At 45.1% G+C, this 22,083-nt stretch overlaps 1 protein-coding gene across 2 annotated transcripts in view; it reads left to right on the top strand.

The window, feature by feature from the left end:
- The window catches only part of SGMS2 (sphingomyelin synthase 2), a 96,804-nt gene that overhangs the window by 40,543 nt on the left and 34,178 nt on the right, over positions 1-22,083 (top strand). Inside the window, exon 2 of one of the 2 annotated variants that reach the window (XM_045284193.1) lies at positions 5,447-5,531. The gene's annotated coding sequence lies outside the window, so the exon portion shown is untranslated. Of the gene's footprint in view, positions 1-5,446; positions 5,563-22,083 lie in introns of both variants that reach the window. The other variant, XM_004703299.2, reaches the window with a different exon arrangement.

Below are 22,083 nucleotides of genomic sequence, written 5' to 3'. Positions count from 1 at the left end.
CATTTGATGGCTGTATCGGTGCATCCATACCTCAGAAGTATTAAAACGTGAGAATACGCTGATAGAGTCTAGTAACCAGATTGAAAAATTAACATCATTCCATGTGAATAAAGATTCTCAAAATGACTCATTTTAAGAAGAACGTTATGTTTTTGTTTCGCCTGATGGAATGAGAAAAAAAAAAAAGGATATGTCACTAGAACACCAATTTCGTTGTGGGGCTTGTAGAATAACCATGGAAGTCAACCCCACCGTGTCTTCCACGTGCAGCCTGGGGATCCCTGAAGGACCACAGGTGCTTTGATGGCACAAAGGGTTGCTTTCTAATAACTAGTCTTTTTAAACATTCATTTCTTCTCCAACTTACACTGGTTCTTTACCACAATAGCTTTTGTTATTTGGAAGAACTCCACATCTAACTATTAGGCGGGCCTGGGCAGATTATGATAAATAGGCATAGTCTTCTGAGTTATTGATTCCCCGGGGTGAAGATGGGTGTGATTTTGCCAGAAGATGAGGCTCGCAAGTCCATTAGACAGAAAAATAGCTGCTTCTGGGGAAAGCCGCCTTGCCCTGCATCGGGTTACATAGTGGCTTCAGGCGGCTGCCTTTTTCCTGATGGTAGAGAAGACTTTGCAGGGAGCTGGCACTGGTCCCTCTCAGCTCTTATCAGAAGTGCGGGATGGACTGCAGGTTCTAGGGAAGTAGTGTCCCTGAAATCCACCAAGCCAGTAGAATTGTATATTTGTCTCCTATTGCCATGACCTATTAAAGAAAACTTTAATTATTAGAGTCCCCCTTTGGGGTTTATCCAGTGACACAATGAGGAGTATCCTATACAGGTTTACCTGGTTTGCACGAATGCCTATTGCCTGCGAGGTACAGACCTTTCTTCTGTGGGGAAGGTATGTTCTTTACATGGGGAAGTGACAAGGCCCAACCCTCCCCATCCCCCAAGAGGAATACGTGTTTGCCTGCACCATCTCCTCCTAACACACACAAAAGCAAACCAAGCTCACTGCCATTGAGTTCATGCATTTCATGGCCACCACATAGGGCAGGGTAGAACTGTGAGTATCTGACAGTAAAAAGCCGTGTCTTTCTCCCATGGAGCCGCTGGTGCTTTTGAACTGCTGACTTTGAGATTAGCAGCCCAACCCAGCTACCACTATGCCACCAGGGCTCCTCTCCAAACCTACAGATAAGGGAATGGCACCTGTACTCTCTGAGCTCGAAAAGGTGCGTGTTGGTTTTCCACTTTTTTTTTTCCCCCAGCCACCTATCTTTCCCCAGCCAAATATGCAGTTCAAAATGTGGTAAAGAAAGCTGATGGTGCCCGGCTATCAAAAGATATAGCGTCTGGAGTCTTAAAGGCTTGAAGATAAGCAGGAGGCCATCTAGCTGAGAACCAACAAAGGCCACGAGGAAGAACTCTCCTGTGGGTTTCCCAGACTAGAACTCTTTACCGGAGTAGAAAGCCTCATCTTTCTCCCACAGAGTGACTGGTGGTCTCAAACTGCTGACCTTGTGGTTAGCAGCCCAACTTGTAACCATTATGCCCCCAGGGCTGAGCATCATCTATGGTCTAATTTATAACCCAAGAGTAACTATCCTGCTCGGCTGTAATTTGGCTTGTCTGTCTGTCCTTTGATCCATAGCAGGACATGTTAGCCGGGGACAGCCAGGTATGTTTACTTTGTCTTACTTGCTAACTAAGAATATCATTTTGACTTGTTTTTTAAGCTGTTTTAATTTATAGCTTCCTCCAGTTTGACCCTCTTGAACATTTTCAGATGGGGGGGGTTTTCAAAAAGTTTGTGGAAACATTCATTTTCTTTTCATTATATTTCTCCAGGAACTGTTTGGTACACAGGCAGTCCCCAGTCACAGATGGGACCCATCGCCCAGAGTGTCTTTAAGTCAGATTTGCAAGTCAGTAGGAACTGGTGCACTGGCTTCTTGGTTCGCTTTCTTGTAGTACAAGAGAAGACTTGAAGCCTTCAGTGTTTCAAAGCTGTCCATACAGCAAGTACAGGTGATTGTGATGGAGGTTTTGTTGATTGAGAGCTGGTTTAATCTTCCCAGAGGTGGTTTTATGTAGCTTCCCGGGGCAAGTAAAAGTTGTGCAAGTTAGACTTTTGTAACCCATCCATGAAAAGCATTGGAACTCAGAGCTGTGTCTTGTTGGGAATTTTCTGTTAGTTCAGTTTTTTCTTCATCCACTATCTATCTGTGCTAACTTTAATCTTGACTTTACAGTGGGTAATTAACTTAATCCTTATGGATTGGGATTGCCAAGCAGGAAGTCAACAGTTTGGGAAGAGGAGGCTTTCTACTCCTGTTGCAGTCTCAAAATCTCCAGGGGCATTTCTGCTCTGCCCCGTGAGGTTGCTGTGAGCGGCAGATGACTCAATGGAAGTGAATTGGGTTTTTGTTTTTCTTTGTTTCTTGTTTCTGTTCTTTTTAGAATGCTGCAGATAACTCTCCCCCAAGGCAAACACACAGTTTGGGAATTGTTTGAGGCCCTATTTCCAAGCCATCACACTTGGATCTATAATCAGTGCTCATGGAAGTAGCAGTCAAGAGATCAAAAGATACATTGGTAAATCTGCTGCATAAGACCTCTTCAGAGCATTGAACAGCAAGGATGTTCCTTTGAGGACTAAGTTGTGCCTGATCCAAGCCCTGGTATTTTCACTTGCCTCATGTGCACATGGAAGTTGGACGTTGAATAAGGAAGGCCGAAAAAGAATACATGCATTTGAATTGTGGAGCTGGTGAAGAGAATATGGAAATACCATGGTCCTTCAAAAGGACAAACAAACCTGTCTTGGGAAAAGTACGGCCAGAGTGCTCCTTAGAGGAGAGGGTGGTGAGACTTGATCTTATATACGTTGTCCATGTTGTCAGGAGAGACCAGTCCCTGGGGAAGAACATGAAGTTGAGAAAGTGTCGGGGCAGTGAAAAGGAGGAAGGCCCGCAATGGGCTGGATTGACACAGGGGCTATGGAAGAAGCTTCAGGGTCATAAGAGAGAGGCATTGTCACCTGACTCAAACTCGCCATTCAAACCCACCAGATGGATTCACACAGCGGCTGTGGCAATGGGCTCGGACAAGGAACAATGGTGTGGGTGGCACTGGACGTGGCAGTGGTTCCTTCTGTTGTGCATAGGATTGCTATGGCTTGGAACCAACTGGATGACACCTGTAGACAACAGCAACAGCAACAACAACAGAGCCTCATCTTCCTCCCTTGAAGTGACTGGTGGTTTCAAACAGCTGACCTTGTGGTCAGCAGCCCAATGTGTAGCTCACTCTGACCTGATAGGAGTGAGTTTGAGTTTTTGAATTTGAATCTTTGTAGGAGCAGATTGTTAGGTTTTTTCCCCTTGGAGCCTGAGTGGATTTTTAGTTAGCTGCCAAGGTGCATAACATAACTATCATGCCGCGTATTCCCTGCCGTCAAGTCAATTACGATTCTCAGGGACCCAATAGGACAGGGTCTAACTGCCCCTGTCGTTTTTCTGAGACTGTAATTCTATAAAGGAGTTGAAAGCCTCTTCTTTTCCCAGGGGAGGCTAGTGGTTTTGAACTACTAACTTGAGACTGCTAACCCAACACGTAACCCACTATACCACCTGGGCGTGTGTGTGTGTGTGTGTGTGTATGTGTGTGTGTGTGTGTGTGTGTGTGTGTGTGTTTGCTGCTGCTTTTGGTTTTTAAGTACTATTGAGTTGGCTGACTCATTGTGACCCTATTCACAGAGTATATAAGTGTGTGTATGTGCGTGTGTAAAGAGAGATTGCTAGTCAAATCTTAAAACTGTTCTCATGATTTTTCCATGGTGGTTTTATGACCTATAGACCTCTGGATAATGGCATAGCTTTTACTTCCACCTACAAGCCAAATTTCAGTTCTTAAAAAAATCCATGAAGAGATCACAGGGACTATATGTCCTTTGGAGTGAATGGTCCTCCGTTTCGTTTGAAGGTGACACAGTGCACGTCAATGTGAACTTCCCTGATGCTTCATGCGGCCTGTTTGTAGGCAGCCACTCTACCTGCCTCACAGACCCCTGTATGCCCTGGTCTCGCCCCACCTGCGGGATGTCTCCTTCCCTCTCTGCGCTCGGGCTCGCTCAGCAGGGCTTGCTCTTTCTTCGCGTCCTTAAGCTTGCCTGGCCCATTCCTGCCTTGCAGCCTTGGAGCCAGCTGCTGCCGCTGCCTACAATGCTCTTCTGGCATCCACAGCTGGCTCCTGTGTATTATTTCTGTCTTCAACTTCTTTGGGGAGAGGCCTCCCTGACCACATGCTCTGACCTTGACTTAATCCACGATCTTTCTTGTTCATTTGTTTATTCGCAACGAGAATGTGTGCTTCAAGAGCAAAAGGCAATCTGTCTGCATTGCTCTGTGTTCCACACCAGAGCAGTGGGTGGTAGCTCTTATGTGCATATTTATAGAATGACTGGTCCACCCTCGTCTCGTCACTTGAAACACCTGTACCTGGCAGAGCCCTTGATCTCCTGGAGACTCTTCCGTTGTTATTGTGGTTGATGCCATGACGTTTGATCCTAGAGGCAGATTAGAACTGTCCAGTTTTTATTGTCGTTAGGTGCCATCCAGTCAGTACTGGCTCTTAGCAGCCCTATGCACAGCAGGAGGACACAAACGCTGCCCGATCCTGCGCCATCCGCACCATTGATCCCATTCCTGAGCCCAGCCATGCAGCCATGCAGCTCATTGAGGGCCTTCCCCTTTTCCACTGCCCTTCCTCTCTACCAAGCATGATGTCCTTCTCCAGGGATTGGTCTCTCCTGGCAACATGTGCAGAGTTCGGAAGACAAAGTCTTGCCATCCTTGCCTCTAAGGAGCACTCTGGCCACACTTCCAAGACAGATCTGCTGGTCTTTTTAGCAGTCCGGGGCACTTTCAGCATTCTCCTCCAGCACCAGGACTCAAATGTCCAACTTTCACATGCACGTAAAGCGATGGAGAATACCATGGCTTGGGGTAGGCACATCTTAGTCCTCAAGGTAGCACCTTGCCTTTCAATATTCTGAAGAGACCTGTGCACATTTACCTAATGCAGTGTGTCATTTGATCTCATGACTGCTGCTTCCACGAGCATTGATTGTGGATCCAAGCAAGACAAAGTCCTTGGCCACGTCAGCCTTTTCTTCATTGATCATGTTGCTACTTATTGGTCCAGTTGTGAGGAACTGGACCAATAGTGTTTAATACTCACGGGAGCCATTTGTCAGGGTGAGTTTGAACCGCCAACCTCTTCTGGTTAGCTATAGAGCACTTGCCCATTGTGCCACCAGGGCTCCATAACTTTTCTAGGGGTCCATATTGGAGAACACATCTACCTTCATAAAACCAACAAATAGAACAACAAAGCATAATTCATTCTTTAACTTCACACATTTCCCCCTCTCTCTAGAACTATCATCCTCTGCCCAGAGACTGCCCTTCTCAGAGAGGACTCTGCCACTGCCCATGGACCTTTGACTGCTACATGGACCGAGGTGGGATTTGCTGTGCTAAACTCTGTCACTAGTAAGTCTGCTGCTTCCTGATGCTGTAGCATAAGTATAATTTACATGACTTAAGGAGCCCAGGTGGTGGAGTGGGTTGTGCATTGAGCTATGAATCACAAGGTCAGCAGTTCAAAATCACTAGCCTCTTGGAGAAAGAATGAGGCCTTCTAGTCCTTTAAAAAGTTACCATCATGAAAACCCACAGGGGCAGTTTTATCCTGCCCGGTAGCGTTGCTATAGGAATCAGCTCGATGGCAATGAGAAGGTGCTCTAGTGTCAGTATCTGGTGAGCGATGTGTTACTAACCACAAGACCAGCAGTTCAAACCCTCCAGCCTTCCATCAGGGAAAGATGAGGTCATCTGTTCTTGTAGAAACATGCAAACTCGCAGAAACTCTATAAAGAGAAGCTGTGAGTCAGTATCAACTCGATGCCTGTGGAGTTGGGTTTGGCTTGGTTTGGAAGGTTGCCTGTCTGCCACCTAACTGCAGCTTCTCTGCTTGTCTTCCCCACGGAGACATTTCATAAATGCTGAGCCTGTTTAAGAACTTCTAAATTATCATCCAAAGCGTCTTCAGTGGGCACAGAGCTAAAGCTGTGCCAGTTGTGAGGGTGTCCTAGCTCTTTGGATTATTGACCTGACAGCAAGAGGAACCGAGATAACCTGGGAAACTGGAACCTCCTGGATTATGGCCAAGGAGAGCCCCGTTTCAGCCGTGCCTTAGAAGCACTCATGGTGGCACTAGAAATCTTTGAAGACAGATCAGTCAACAATGTTGACTCTCTAGCAAAACTACTGCAATTGCAATTCTGGTTTCCTGGCTTTTAAAAATCCAAGGCTAAGAAGAGGTGTGGTCGTTTTCCCTGTTCCACACCTGCTGAGGAGGAAGGAAGCCTCCTCATTGACATTGTACAGCTGAGTTTGGTGTTTGGACTAATTTGAGTGCAAGTTTAAGAACAAGTTCTTTCTTGACAATAAAAATAGCTATACTTTTCATTCTTTTGTATAGCTAAGGGCACCGTTGATTACCATTCTTATTTTGTCATTACTAATTAGCATGCTAATCGACCTAAAAAGGGGGACCCAGCGAAGAGCCATGTAAACCAAAACATTCAAGCCAGTCTCCTTGGGCGTTGTTGGAGTAGAACTGTGCTCCCTGTGGTTTCCAATGGCTGTCTTTTCAGAAGCAGGTCTCCAGGCCTTTCCTCTGAGATGCTTCTGGCTGAACTTGAAGCTGAGCTTGAACCTCCAATGTGGTTAGCAGCCAAGCATGATGACCTTCTGTACCTCCAGGGACTCTAAGAAGTATGCCTAAAATGAAACCAAACCCACAACCAGCAAGTCAGTTCTGACTCGGGGCAGCCCTCTAGGGCAGCGGAGAACTGCTCCTTCAGTTTTCCTAGACTGGAATTTTCCTAGACTGGAACTCTCTCTCGGAGCAGACAGCCTCATCTTTTCCCCACAGAGCAGCTGCTAAGATTGAACCACCATCCTTTGGGTTAGCAGCCAAGTACTTATTCCTAAGAGCCAAGTCATATCCCGATCATGGAAATTACGTTTTTTAGGATTATTTCAGATTCAGCGTTTAAGCATAGCATTCACTGCGCTTTGGGGTAAAAATTCAAAATAACACTAGGAATGCTGTGTGGATTTGATTGCCTCGTTGGGGCTGAGACTCTGGGGGTTGCAGCTCACCTTGGTGACATGTCTCCCTCAGTGAGGACAAGGAACCAGTTTTTCTCTAGGCTCTTACCGAGTGAACGCCATCTGTGCACCAAAGGCTCTGCGGGCTGCTGTGAACAGACACAAGCATAATGAGATCCCTGCTGTCACAGAGCTTTGAAAAAGCCCCGAAATATCCTTAGCAAACAAATGGGAGAAGAGAGGCGCCCAGAGCATGGCCCACTGCAACATGCCCGAGGGGAACCCCTTTCAAGGTAGGACTGGAAAGAGTGTATGCCTGGTTTGCAAAAATCAGTTAGCACAATTTTACCACCATATGCCCAAATGTAGTGGTTCTCAGCCTTCCTAAAGCGCAGACCTTCCACGGTCCTTTAATCCAGTTCCTCTTGTTGTGGTGACCCCAACCATAAAATTTATTTTCGTGGCTACTTCATCACTGTAATTTTGCTACTGTTTTGAATCATAATGCAAACATCTGATATACAGGATATATTTTCATGGTTACACATTGAACATAATTAAAGCATAGTGATGAATCACAAAAACAATATCTAATTATATATTGTGAAATGTTTATTTCTAATTACAAATAAATGAAATTTTGTCTTGAAGCAAGGGGTAGCGTGGGTAAGTCTCCACACCAGGGACTCGTTCGTGGGTCTATCTGGATGTGGGCAGATCCGCCCAGAGGCGGATAGAGGAGCCGTGTCTCACTTCCTAAGACCATCAGAAATATGTGTTTTCCTGATGGTCTTAGGCGACTCCCAAAGGGGGCGCAACCCACAGATTGAGAACCGCTGCTCAAATGTAATCGCTGCCCCAATGCTTCATCAGACAAAAATATACAAGATTGACATCGCCAGGTTGATAAAATTTCACCCTCGGAAAGAAAGAATGAGTTTTCAGGTGTGCCATTTTTACTTCCTGCTCCCAGGTACGTCTTTAGAGACAAGTGCAGAAGATGAGGAGCTGTGGCCACCTTGACTCCCTCCTGCTCAGCTTCCCTCTCTGACCTCTCCTCCCACAGGCTCTTTGTTAGTTGTCATCTTCCCCAGGTTTCTTATTCATAAAGAAGCAGATATGAATATGAATTCTTATTTGTCCCCTTCAGAAGGCTAATGCACGGTACTTCCTCCACAGCAGTGAAAACCAAAAACACCTACCTCACTGCTATCAAGTCTGTGCCAGCTCATAGCGACCCTGTAGGATAGGGTAGAACTGCCCCTGTGAGTTCCTATGGAAGTAGAAAGCCCCATCTTTCTCCCACAGAGCGGCTGGTGGTTTCAGCTGCTGACGGGCTGGATCCCGGCCCACCATGTAGCCACTACGCCTCCAGGGCGCCTCAGTGCTATGCCAGGGAGCTTCAAAATGTTCGTGGAAAAACTGAATGGAAAGATATTGGAATGGTTCCATGCACTTTTTGGAGCCCCTTCGTATTTTAGTAGTCTAACAAAATTAGGACAAGATAGCTTCTTCATTCTTTTTTTTTTTTGACAACGTTTGGAGAGTAGTCCGTTGTCTGGTGTGCCACAATTTAAATAGTGCTGTGGACAGGGTGACCTACTAATGGACACCCTTCTCTGCTGAGAGTGGCTCACAGCACTTATGCAGATCCTGGGGTTCAACTTTCCTCTTTCGGGTCTGGAATTTGGGTGTATACCTGGCAGGGGTGCCTCTTCACCCGCCCCCAGTGTGAATCTTCAGTGTGCTGTCTCTAACTAGCTGGTAGACAATGTTTCCCACGTGAGTTTCCCACGTGAGTTGCCGCAAGGTTTTGAGTGGGGACTTAAGTCCTGTGTGACCCCTCTGAGACTGGACTCTTGGAGACAAGTGTCCTGATTCCTCTGAACTCTGCCCCACGCGCCCCCTGCGTGTGTGGATTTTGTTTTCCCGCCTTCGCTCAGCCAGTCATCTCACTGTCTCTCAGTCGATGCCGCCGCATGGCACTGAACTAGGGTAGAACCGCCGAGACTTAACTATTGACAGGAGTAGAAAGCCCTGTCTTTTCCCCGAGGAGTGGCTGGTGGGTTTGAACTGGTGAACTTGCAGATGAAGAGTCCACTGAGTAACCACCATGCTACTGTGCGGCTAAAGGTATGCTGAGACCTTCTAGTGCATTAGTGAACCTGGGAGTGGCCTGGTATGCCTGCCACAGTCTGTTTGCAAAGATTTGCCTCATCTGCCTGCAGTGTTAGTGGTGAGTGACACATGCAGTGACGGCTTTTGTCATTAGGCTCTGACTTCCGTTTGGGCTCTGTTGTAAAATTCGCCATCCTTCACCTGTCTGTCTACACAGTGGCTTAGCGTTTACCTCTAACACATAGAGACAGCAAGAAGCTGCAGGGTATCAAATGGCTTCCGCTTAGTTTTGACTTGCTGACCCGGCCTTGGATCCGCTCATTGTCTGTGTATAGGCAGGAAGGCCCCCTGTTGTCATTTTCTGTAACTCGACTATTAGATAGGTGGATTAGCTCAATTCCTCTGATTCACAGCCATAGACTTTCAGTTAGGCAGTCTGATAGCTCAGGATGCGCCCATCCTGAAACTTCCCTGGATAGTCCTGGAAATGTCATGTTTGGGCACATTTTGGCCACTTGAGTATCTCTGGGACCATTATGTATTCATCCATCACTCTTTGCCCTTGTCTTTCTGATGCAACTCTGTCTTATGAATTTGAGTGGGAGGAGCTAGTTGTTCTAAAAGCCTACTCCCCTTACAGAGGAGCCCTCGTGGGGCATGACTAAGCAGTTGGCTGTTAACCCAAAGGTCAGTGGTTTGAAACCACCAGCCTCTGCCGAAGAAAGGCCTTCCACTCTGCTCCCATCAAGACCCCAGCCTTGGAGCCCACCGGGGCAGCTCTTCTCTGCCCTGTGGCCTTCCTGTGAGTGTAAGTTGCCTTGGTAGCGCACAGCAAGCAACCGCTTTCCTTTGAGTCATGTGAGCCAAAAGTGGAACCTCGGCTGTTTCTTACTAAATAAGACAAATCTCTCTGTTTTTTTCTCTCTTTGCTGTAAAACCATAGTATGACTTGTAAGAAAGTATTTTATGAGAGACTTGGACTTGAGCGATTATTTTAGATGGGCGAGATATGTGTACCTACCAACCATGCCTTTCAAAAAGAAAAATGTTTTGGAGAAGTTTTCACAGATGCTTAAGCTGGACATGGTAGCTGAGTAAATGAATGCACTCCTCTTCCAGCTGCCCACGAAAAGCAGTCAGATGGCACTTATTTGCCAGGAGTTGGAATTGACTTGGTGGAAACTAGCAGCAATAACAACATGTGTGCTAGGCACCCCTCCCTGGTGGCACAAATATAGGTAAGTGCTCAGCCACTAAATGAAAGATAGCCATTTGAGTCTGCTGCCCAGAGGACCCAGGAACACCACAGAAGACAGGCTTGGTGACCTGCTTCCAAAGATCGCAGCCCTTGAAAACCCTGTGGAATGTAGCTGTTGGCTGCCAGACACACATACAGTTGTCCCGAGTCAGAATTCACAGTTTGCTGTATGGGTACTAGTCATGCTGGAACCAGTATTAGGATGGACCTTATTTAATGAGGGGGGAAAGAAGAGAAATCCATCAATTACTATTGTACCCCTTCCGTTTATGATATTAAATACGGTGGGCTTGGGACTTGCCCAACAACATCAAAGGTAACATTTAGGCAGGCCTTCAAAGCTTACTCATTTTCTTGTACCTATAGCAGGTGGTTTAGCAGCTCCATGTTGGGCTGCAAACCGCAAGGTCAGCAGTTCGAAACCACCAGCCTCTCCAGGGGAGAAAGATGAGCCCTTCTGTCTCATCCGAGTCACTCGCTCGGAAACCCACAGGGGCAGTGCTACCCTGTCCTACAAGGTCATCATGAGTTGGAGTTAACTCGATGTCAGTGAGGGTTTGTTGTCATCGTCACTACAGCAGGTATATCTGAGAAGACGGACCCAAGAACAGCAGCAGCAACAACCACAAATACTCGTAACCCGTACCTTGTCTGAGGGCAGAGCCCATTTCCTCCTTTGGCTAGGTAATGGATAACAAATAACTAAGAAAAAATATGGAATCATGGCATATTAGAAGGGAAGCAATAAAGGCTGGAGAATTCATAGGAGATGCAAACCCAGACGATCTTATTTTAGATTTCTGACTTCTACAGTGACGTACGCATATGTGCTACCTTGAAATTGAAGCCCTTAGGAAATAGCCCTTAGGACAGTGGCAAAATAAACAACAGGGACTTGTGGTGCTGTCTATATTTATAACCATATTTGAGGGTGAACTCCTTCATTTCTGAAATACTTATCCTGAGGTGTGGCCATCAATGATTTCTTGCTGCATTTTAAAAAAACGGACGTGCATGTAAGTATAGTCATTTTTCTGACCTTGAATGTGGCCAAGTGGATGAGTCAGCCTTCGGGTCCCCTACAAAAATTCTCTCCTGACCCAGATCAGAATTAGTGACTCATTATGTTTCAGTAGAATGTGATTAGCGAATTCATCAGAGAACTAACTCTCCTGGGAGAACAAGCAACATGTATGACAACATTTAGTTCCCACCCCCTTTGATGATTCCGGTCTCCTATGATTGATTCCCTTTTGCACTGAAGCATTCCTTCAGAACCCAAGAGGGAGCCTAACACAGCCTCTGGTTTTGAACTGCAGGAGATCTGTGCCTCCTGTCCTTGAGGAGGGTGCCCTTTGAAGGATCCCAACTTGAAAAGAATAATCCAAGGAGCATCTCCTGACAGCGGGCAGGGGAGGGACGGGGTGAGGGTCAAGCAGGAAGTCAAGAGTCTGGTGTTGGGAGGACGCCCGGCTGAATAAATATCTGCTGTGTACCTGCGTCTGTTGGCTTTCTTGCCCAACTCTAACAAGTTACTAGGCAACGGGTGATTCAGACGCTCGCTACAGTGAAATGCCTGCCGGTTCTCGATGTTTCCAGGAAAGGCCTCTGACAAGTCTCTGAGGGGCGGGCTGAGGGACACACATTACACAGGCACTGAGGGCATCAGATGACTCAGAGCCCCTGGCAGTGTGTCACTTAATGTGTGGACGGTAATCGCCTGCAGGCCAAACACAGCCTGCTGCCTCCCTGGAAGCTGTGGGGAGGGAGGCTGAAGGGAGAGACGGTGAACTATTTCCCCCAAAGGGGAAAAGAACTTCATGGCTCTTCAGGCAAAGCACACAAACGCATTGATAGTTGTAAATAGAGGGTGAACCATCAACAACAACAAAACCAAGCTCATTGCCATCGAGGCAATGCTGACTCATGGGGACCCTATGGGGCAGGACAGGACTGTCTCTCTGGGTTTCCGAGACTGCAAGTCTATGGAGTAGAACTTGCTACTCTGCCACCGTGCCAGTGCTGACTCCAAGTGACCCCTGCGGGTTTCCCAGCCTGTACCTGTTTACAGGAGTAGAAAGTCCAGTCTTTGTCCCTCAGAGCTGTTGGTGGGTTTAAACGGCCGACCACCTGGGTCACAGCCCGATGGGTCACCAGTGCACCACCTGAGCTCCAAATGTGGTTCCAAACTGCTTAGCTCGCAGTTAGTAGCTTCGTGTGTGGCCACCAGGGCTCCTCAAATAGAGTCACCAAGCCAGAAAAACCAAACTCACTGCCACCATTCTGTTGATGTCAACTCATAGAGACCCTATGGGACAGGGTAGAACTCACCCCCATGAGTGTCTGAGAGTGTAAGTGTCGAGGGAGTGGAAAGCCCCATCTTTCTCCTGCAAAGCACAGCCTAAGGTCTCAGAGCATCAGCAACACAGCATGGTGGCTAAGAGCTAGCCTTCCTAGTTTTGAGCCCCACCTCTGCCATGTGCTAGATTTCTAAGTTTCACTTCCTGGTGCCCCATATAGGGGAGTGATTGAGGCACACACCCCTTCAAGTGTTTGCGCATGGTGACAGATTCCGCTCTAGGGGAAGTGGTAGCTTTACCCCGAAGCAGCTCCTTAAACGCGGAGGCAGACCTAGTGAATGAAGAAAAACCTAAAGCTAGGTGGGAACTTCCAAAAACTTATTAGAGAGTGTAGATTGTGTCATCTAGGAGACTCCTCCCAGGGCTTTTCACATGACATACATGATATTCAACAGGGATGACGTGGCGACTCACTGGTATATGGGGGTGGGGCCCGTGGGTGGGGACTTCTAAGTTACCTGTAATGTTCTCCTTCTGCAGCAAGGTTTGTGGAATTTTGCTTGTTTGTTTTTTTTATTGTTTTGTTCAATCCCCAGTTATATATGGATTTGTATATGCATTCGACACAATAAAAAGTGCACTTAAAGTAAATGATCACAGGCGGCCTGGCATTTTTCGGTCGCATGTTTCTCGTTGTGGTCACAATGGTTGGTGCTCACCTGGCTCCTGTTAAAGGCTAGCAGCTGGCACTCCCCATGGCAGAAAGGCGTGGCCATCTTGCTGCCACAGCCAAGCCAACCCCCACGGAACAGTTCTTCCATCTGCACCGATGGCAATGGGTTCGTTTCGCTTTGCTTTCTCAGAGCTAGAACTAAGTCATAGTTACGTAGCCACAGTCTGAAATTCATGTTTTCAAAAGGAAGGTTCCCCGAGGGTTATTTTGGAGAAGCGTGAGACCATATTGGTATCTTTGTCGCCAACAGCCATTCTGGTGCCTGGGTGCCAAGGACTTGGCTAATAGCCAGTGGCACTGAAGCAGGCCAGGCTTGGACTCTGCCCTGAGTGGCACCCGACCCGGCAGGGGACGGAGCCCTGGGTGCAGAATGCCGTGTACGAGCCTGGCGAGGCGTGTAGCCGTCTCGGTGAGCGGAGAGATTCAATCCATTTAGCGCTCAATCTTCTAAGTGTTCCTTCATTCCTGTGCTTTGAAGGGAGAGCAGACTGGCCAGGAAGGGGTGTCGGGGGGTGTTGTTGCTGGTAGGGCTAATGGGATAGCAGTACCTGGATGGCAGGTACTGCTGGGAAAGCACTGTGGGATTGGGGACTTCCTGAAGAAAATTAAGGACATCACAGTCTTCCGTCTTCCTGAGCTACTTCGCTTGTCGGAAGTGGGTAGAGGAGACGCAGAGGACGTTGTTTTCCAAAGAATGACATGATGTGAAGAGGTCTAGGGTATTGGTTCTCCGGGGTCTGTCTGTCTCTCTCTGTCTCTCTGTCTCTCTCTCTCTCTCTCTCACTGTCAGCCAGTCGATGCTGACTCATAGCAACCTGATGGGTCAGGGCAGAACTGCCCCTTGGGTTTCCAAGACTCTTAACTCTTTACGGGAGTAGAAAGCCTCATCTTTCTCCTCGTAATCTCAAATGCTAGTTATTACAGTACATTTGAAGTTACCTAGAAACTGTGGCTGGTGCTGATAGAGCATAAATATATAGCTTTGTTTCATTTAATAACTGAAAAAAAATAATCACCAAAATAAGTTAACCACTTAAGGTTAACTTTTAGGTCCCTATAAGAAGTGAATAACAAAAAACAAAAATAATAATCTGTTAACTGTAAAATTATCTGACTTTTCTTCAAGTTACAATAACTCACTGAATTTAGTTTTGAAGTTAGGTTCTCTGCTTTATAAGTCAGTTCTGACATAATTTGAATACCTCGCTTTAAAAAAATCTATTATTTATTTTTATGATCAGTATCTTTTAAAAATATCACCTTTATTTGCTACTGGGGTTAGCATAAAAATGCTAACTTGAGTAGGTTATTAATCAGGGACTGCCAGTGTAATCAGTTGCCTCAGGTGCATGTGAAAGTTGGACGTTGAATAAGGAAGACCAGAGAAGAATTGGTGCACTTGAATGATGGTGCTGGAGAGGAGTATGGAAACCACTGTGGCATTGGAGACGAGCAAACCCATCTTGTCTTGGGTGAAGGACAGCCGGAACACTCCAGAGAAGCCAGGGTGTCCTTTGCCCTTCTGACCAGGAAAGACCCATCCCTGAGAAGGAACCTCCCGTATGCTAAAGAGGAGCTCAGTGAAAAAGAGGAAGACTGTGGTAGGGAAAGGGAAAGTGCCGTTTGTGATATGGTTGTGGGCGCCTGTGTGTTTTGTTCTGAAGGTTAAAAGTCCTTCAGGTGACATTCGGCTTCTAAGGATATCCTTCATCTACCTCTGATCCCTATTGTCATTCTTTGTGTACACACACACACACACACACACACACACGTCATGTTGGCCTTGCACAGCACCAGTTTTAGAAACGGGCGCCTATTATACTTATCACTGTAGATTATGCTGTGATATGGCTAGTTGCCATTGGGTTGGTGCCAACTCGTACCTACATTGTGTGCAGAGCAGAACTACTGCATGGGTTTCCAAGGCTTACTGTCTTCAAAGTACTTCTGGATGTGTTCGAACCGATAACTTTTAAGCTAAGAGTTGAGCGCTTAACAATTGGCTCAACTTAGGAACTCCTACAGGGAATATTTTAGAAATAGTAATAAAAAAAATCCTTCTCATTTCGTAAGCTGCTATATTTTTTCTTTGGAAAAACCTTTTAATTGTGGATTGCGTGGGGTTTACAACTCAGAGGAGCCCTGGTGGCGTAGTGGTCGGTATGAGTTGCTTGCTAATGGCAACATCGGCAGTTTGAAACCATTAGTCACTCCTAAGGGAGAAAGATGGGGCTTTACTCCTAGAAAGAGTTAGTTTTGGAAAACTCACAGGGCCAGTGTGTGTTTATGCCCTGTATTGGGGGCCCTTAAGTTTGTCCCTATAATCTCATTGATGAACATTATAGTTCTATGATTTCTCTTAGGTCCTGCACCCATGCTGAGCTCAATTTTGCATAGGGGGTGAGATATAAATGGATATCCAATGTTGCCAGTGCCATTAGTTGAAGAGACTATCTTGTGCCCTATTAATGTATTACATGCCTTTGTCCACGATCTGTTGTCTGTAGGTGTGTGGATGGACTTCTGGGTTCTGGCTTCGGTTCAGGTGGTCTTCGTTTTGAGCTTTGTACCAGTACCAGGCTCTTTTGACTCCGTGGCTGTGTAATAGGTTTTCAAGTCGGAAAGTGAGAGGCCTCCTACTTTGTTCCAAAGTAGTGCTTTGTTTGTCTTGGGTCTCTTTCCTCTCCACACAACATTGGTCAATAGTGTTTCCCATTTCTTAAAAGAATTAAGCTACTATATATTTTTTTCTTGAAGCAAAATAGGTTTCTCTGAAATCTTTTTAAACATAGAATTTGATAGCATATGCATATTTTAAACCATCTCAAGGCGTTCGTTATAGCCAAGGGCCTTGTTTATGTAGACTCATCAATGGAAATTAGATTTAATGGAAATGAGAATATGGAATTAGACTGGCTCGCTTCTTGCTGCTAACTGAGCATTAAGTTTGTGGCATTTCCCTGACTGCCTCTTGTTCAGATTTAGAGCAAGCGCTGCTTTTAATCACCCAGTCCCTCTAAACCTGCTTTATCCTGTGGACAGCAGTCTCACATAGTTTACCCCCAAGGACAAACCAGTACTGTGTCAAGAGGCTAACTGCTTCATTGATTTTCTATTCCTACTAATAAACGGAGCACTTGGCATTTTCAAAGGCTGTTTTTCTGGTTAAAAAGCCAACTCCACTTTTTAAAATTTGGGCTCAATGTTTTCATTTAGATACTCTACCCCACCCCCACCCCCAACTCTTCCCCCTCCTTTTGGGGGGACTTTCTTTTTCATTTGCCTTCTTTTTTTACTTTTACTTCAATCTGGTGTTTGGTTTTACTAAACTTCAAATGTTAGTTCAAACTCTGATTTGTAAAAATTTCATTGCATCCTGGTCTTTGAATATGACTTCTAGTTGGAAAGGGAAAATAAAATAGCAGCTCTTAACAACCCCTTGAAGAAGGAGGAGCAGGCAGCCTTCTGCTCTGGCTCCTCCCTCAGGATTTAGGGCCCAATTCCACACATACTATCCAAACTAAACTCACTGCTGACTCGTAGCAATCCTGGAGGGAAGGACAGAACTGATCCTGCGGGTTTTTGAGACTGTAATTCTTTATGGGAGTAGAAAGGCCCATCCTCCCAAGGAGATGGTTTGAAACTGCTGACCTTGTAGTTAGCATCCCAACTTATAACCACCAGGGCGCCTTCCTTACAGAATAGGATCCTAGAAGGAATTCTGCCTTCCACATTGGCTGTCTTTTATCTGCCTTTCCTTCCATGTGTTCCTCAATGAGGTTATCATTTGCTGCATAGTTAATTGGCAAGTACTGCTTATCTTGAGTTTGGGTAGTCTGTTTCATTAAATTCAGAGTACATTTAAATCCTTCCCTTCCATCCGTATCCTTTCTACTTTAATTAGTATTTAAGATAAAATTCCTGCATTTACAGTCAAATCGAATTCTGAGTCCTCATGAGATATCTGATAGCTTCAAGTCTATTGTCCTCACATAAGACACTTGTCCATTTTCCCCCTGTGATTATAATATTGTATCCCTAACCTTTTCTTAAAAAATTCATGCGGGTTAAATATTTCTTCAGAAACCTCAGTGGGATGATCAATTAAGTAAAAGTCCATTATGGTCAGTATAATTAGAATAGTATCAATAATGTACATACACAATTTTGATTTATTAAATATGACAAGAACTCCAAGCAAGATCTATAATTGAGTAAGAATAGGAACATGTTCAGTGGAGCCTCTTTTTATGTTTGCACAGGAATCGAGAAGCGGTTGACTTGCTTACTGCTGCAGCAGGTTGAACATGGGTGTTCTTATTCTGTTGGTGTGCTAATCCTGCCCCCCCCCCACCCCACTTTTTTTCTAATGGGTCTTCAGGAGCCCTGGTGCCATAGTGGCTACATATTGGGCTGTGATCTGCAAGACCAGCAGTTGGAAACCCGCAAACCACGCCACGGGAGAAGCATGAGGCTTTCTCCTCCCGTAAAGAATTCCCGTCTCAGAAACTCACGGGGCAGCTCCGTCCTGTTCCACAGGGTCTCCATGACTCGGCATCCACCCAGCGGCAGTGAGTTTTTGGTGTAATGAGTCTTCATTTTCAAAAGTGTAATTGAGGACCGCCTGCTGTTGTTCTTTGGTGCCACCTCTTTGGCTCCTGCTCATAGCAACCCCGTGGACGGCAGAAGGAGACATGGTCATGTGCCACGCTCACAGCTGGTCCTGTGTTGGAGCCCATTGCCGCAGCCGCGCTGTCAGTCTCGTCAAGGGCCTCGAGGGCTGGCATTCCTGGTTCAAACAGCCTTCTGTTCGTCTTCGCTTTTTATTGCCCAAACCTTGCCTCCCACCTTTTTTTGTTCAGTCGTCTTACATTTGCAGAATGTAAGCCCCGCGAAGGAGTCAACGTTTTGATGCCTCTAACAGAAGGACTGAAGGTTTCAATCTACCCAGAGGCCCCTTGGGAGAGAGGCCTAATGGTCTACCTCCGACAAGACCAAGCATCGAGAAGGCTGTGCAGCACAGCTCGGCTGATGCACACGTGGGCACCAGAAGTCAACAGCGACTCCTTGGCATCTCACTCTCGGTGATTTTCATTCTTGTCATGCTTCTGCATCTCTAAAGCAGGGCGCACTATACAATAAACTCTAAGTAGTATTAAAGGGAAAATTATCTTTTTTTATGTGGTAAAATCAAAACATGCTTATGATTGATTTGTACCTAATGCATAATTTTCCTCACAATCAAAAGGCAGTAATTCCATTATGCACCATACTTTCTTCATCTCACATTGACTGATGGTAAGCTTGTGCAAGTATCTTTAAGATAAATTCCTACAAGTGATTTAGGGATAGTGTCTAACTTTTGTAATTAGAGGGGAAATACGAGCAGAAATCCCTTTTTAAGAGAGAGATGGGTGTTAGAGCTTTGGGGATCTACCACCTACCTCCCCGCCCCCATGTAATGAGGGTTCATTTTTTAAAATTTCACTGAGTGTTGTGTCATGTTGTCGTTGTTAGATGCTGTCAAGTCACCTTGAAATTATGATTTTTTGTCTCTTTGGTTATTTGGTAATATTTTCATGAATTTTTGCAAATTGATTTAAAATTAAAATTTTCTCACTCTATTGTATATAATTTCATGTATAGTGTACAAGCTCTTTAAAAGTTACAATTTAATAAACCAATTAGTTGGCAATTTTAGATTACTTGCAAAGTTTTGTGCTAACAGGGCAACAGATAAAAATAGTAGCTCATGAGCTCAGAACAAAGCAAAAATCCACCCAAAATCAAGAACATGGTTTAAAATGCTTAAATATACAAGTTCTCCAAACCCTACAAGGCCATATCAAAATAAACAATACCTGCAAATAGGTCTTGGGGATGTGCATTTCGTGCTGAATTGCCTTCTGCCTCACCCTGTGGGAACAAGTGGGTGCACTCTGGTACCTAGCAGTTGATCTTGGTTCAAGGATAACACCACTGGGTGGGTGTCTTGGTTTGGCTTTTGGACATAATAGATAATAGCCAATTAGATAGAAATAATTTCTTTAAAAGAAGTCCTCTCCTTCTTCTAGCCCATAAACCCTATAGAACAACATGTTTGAGCCATAAGCCACCTTCTGAATGTTAACACTCAGTCAGTACTCAGTGCACGTACTTTCTGTTAGGGCTGGAACATCGCAACAGAGACAAGTATTAACGGAGCTTTCTCAAACCGTAGCCACAATAGACTTTTCTAAACATAACTTTCTGAACACAAACTGATGACATTAGTTACTTCAACATTTTTTGGTAATACAGACAATTCCGTGACATTCATTATTTTCACCAGGTTGTGTAACGACTGCCCATTTCCAAACTTCTAAAAACTATTTTTGTCAGGAATTCAGTGGTCCTGCAACAATAATCCCCCAAACACATATATTGTATAATAATTAATCAAAGTTTGGTGGAGACCTAATGGAAATAGAACCAGATTTTAATTAGTACATATGTCTATAAGAATTGTATCAAAAACTCACCTCTTGATACATACCCTAAAGGATTGAAAGCAGAGACTCAAACAGATACTTGTACACCAATCTTCACTGTAGCATTTGTCATGATGGCCAAGAGACAGACGTGCGATCCACAGATGAGTGGATAAACAAAATGGTCTAGCTACACACAGTGGAACATATCCAGTCCTCAAGAGAAATAAAACTCTGATACGTAGCATGGCTTAGTTAAACCTTGGAAGCGTACCTTGTGAAATAGTCCAGAAACAATGGACAAACAGTGTCTGATCTCAGTTGCATGAAAGAGCTAAAGTAGACAACATAGAGACAGAAAATAAACGAGTGGGTAGGAGTTTAAGGCAGGCGGCCTCGGATAATAGGAAGTTATTCTCTAGTGGGTAGTTTATGAACATCATGTACTGAAGTATACCTTTAAAATGACCATTTTTAGGTTGACCAGCAAAAAACCAAACCAAAACCCACAGCAAAAATACTATGCTGATGGATTAGAAACACAGGCCTGATTTCTAATCCTTTTGATTTTGAAAATATTGCATTCATAGTGAAAAGCCTCATGCTTCACATTGATAGTGAAAATACTCATGTGGACTAGGTCTACGTTTCACCGACGAAGCTCCTCGTTCGCTGACACTATTTGATCCATGACTGATGTCCAGCAGGGGCAGCTGCCAAGGTGCCATGTGTTGAAAACAGTGCAGCTGTGAGAGTTAAAGTTATACATCAACCTTGCTGGGCCACGATTCTCAGGGGTTTGGCAAGTATGTAATGATGAGATTTGCCAGTTACATAACGATGTAGTCACCCTCCATTTTGTGATGATGTGGTCATCCTCCATTTTTAAATTACACTTTAATTACATTAACTTTTTTCCAAACAAACTGGTCTTTGAAACTTAACCGTGTTGATAAGTGAGAAATGAGTGTGCATAGACATGTAGGAAAGGGAAAATATGTCATTGTCATACCAGTTGGGCTGTTTTTAATATTTTAATGAAACACTGATTTTTCTCTACATACTTTTTACGTACCTGAAATCATAAAGAAGCACAGTAGCTTCCTACAAATCAGAGCATACTTTCCCTATTTACTCTGTCAGGTTTTATTATAGTCAAAGTAACCATCAGCATGTCCCCGATGACAAGAATGAGTACTGTAGTCATCCGAACATACAATCCAGAGGAAATGGACAATGAAGCCCCCAATCTATTAAGATTTACACCTGGTGGATCTTCTTCAGACTTTCTACTGTGCATCTGTGATTCTTCTGCATTGCTGAAGCCGTGCTGCAGTTCCCTGGTCAATGCACCACGAGCACTATGTCCTCTGAGAAGCTCTCTGTGTGTTTGTGACCTTCTGTCTTCATAAACCCACATACCTGTCAGTTTGCCTTGATGCGGTAGCTTGCATGTTAAATGTGATGCTGGGTATGGTGCTACTTGTATTTCCCATAGCAGAGCATCAGCATGGTGAACAGGTTTCAGCAAGCCTCCAATGTAAGAGCAGACCTGGAAGAAGGAAGAGGAGGTCTTGTTCGATTGTACATGGGTCCTTGTTGAGCCCACTGGACAACACCTAACAACAACTTTTTTGTTTTGTTTTGTTTTTAAATCATTTTATTGGGGGCTCTTATGTGTCAAGCACATAAGTACATTTGTTGCCATCATCATTCTCAAAACATTTGCTTTCTACTTGAGCCACTGGTATCAGCTCCTCATCCCCCCCACACCCCACATTGAACCCTTGATAATTTATAAATTATTGTTTTGTCATGTCTTACACTGTCTGACAGCTCCCTTCACCCACTTTTCTGTTGTCCGTTCCCCAGAGAGGAGGTTATATATAGATCCTTGTAATCGGTTCCCCCGTTTTATCCCACCCTCCTGGTATTGCCACTCTCACCTGAAGGGTTTATCTGTCCTGGATTCCATGTGTTTCCAGTTCCTATCTGTACCAGTGTACATCCTCTGGT

Source organism: Echinops telfairi, unplaced genomic scaffold (genome assembly GCF_000313985.2).
Source record: "Echinops telfairi isolate 266 unplaced genomic scaffold, ASM31398v2 ScPeMD7_7468;HRSCAF=8506_0, whole genome shotgun sequence".
NCBI lineage: Eukaryota > Metazoa > Chordata > Mammalia > Afrosoricida > Tenrecidae > Echinops > Echinops telfairi.
This window is presented reverse-complemented; position numbering and strand designations above follow the sequence as displayed.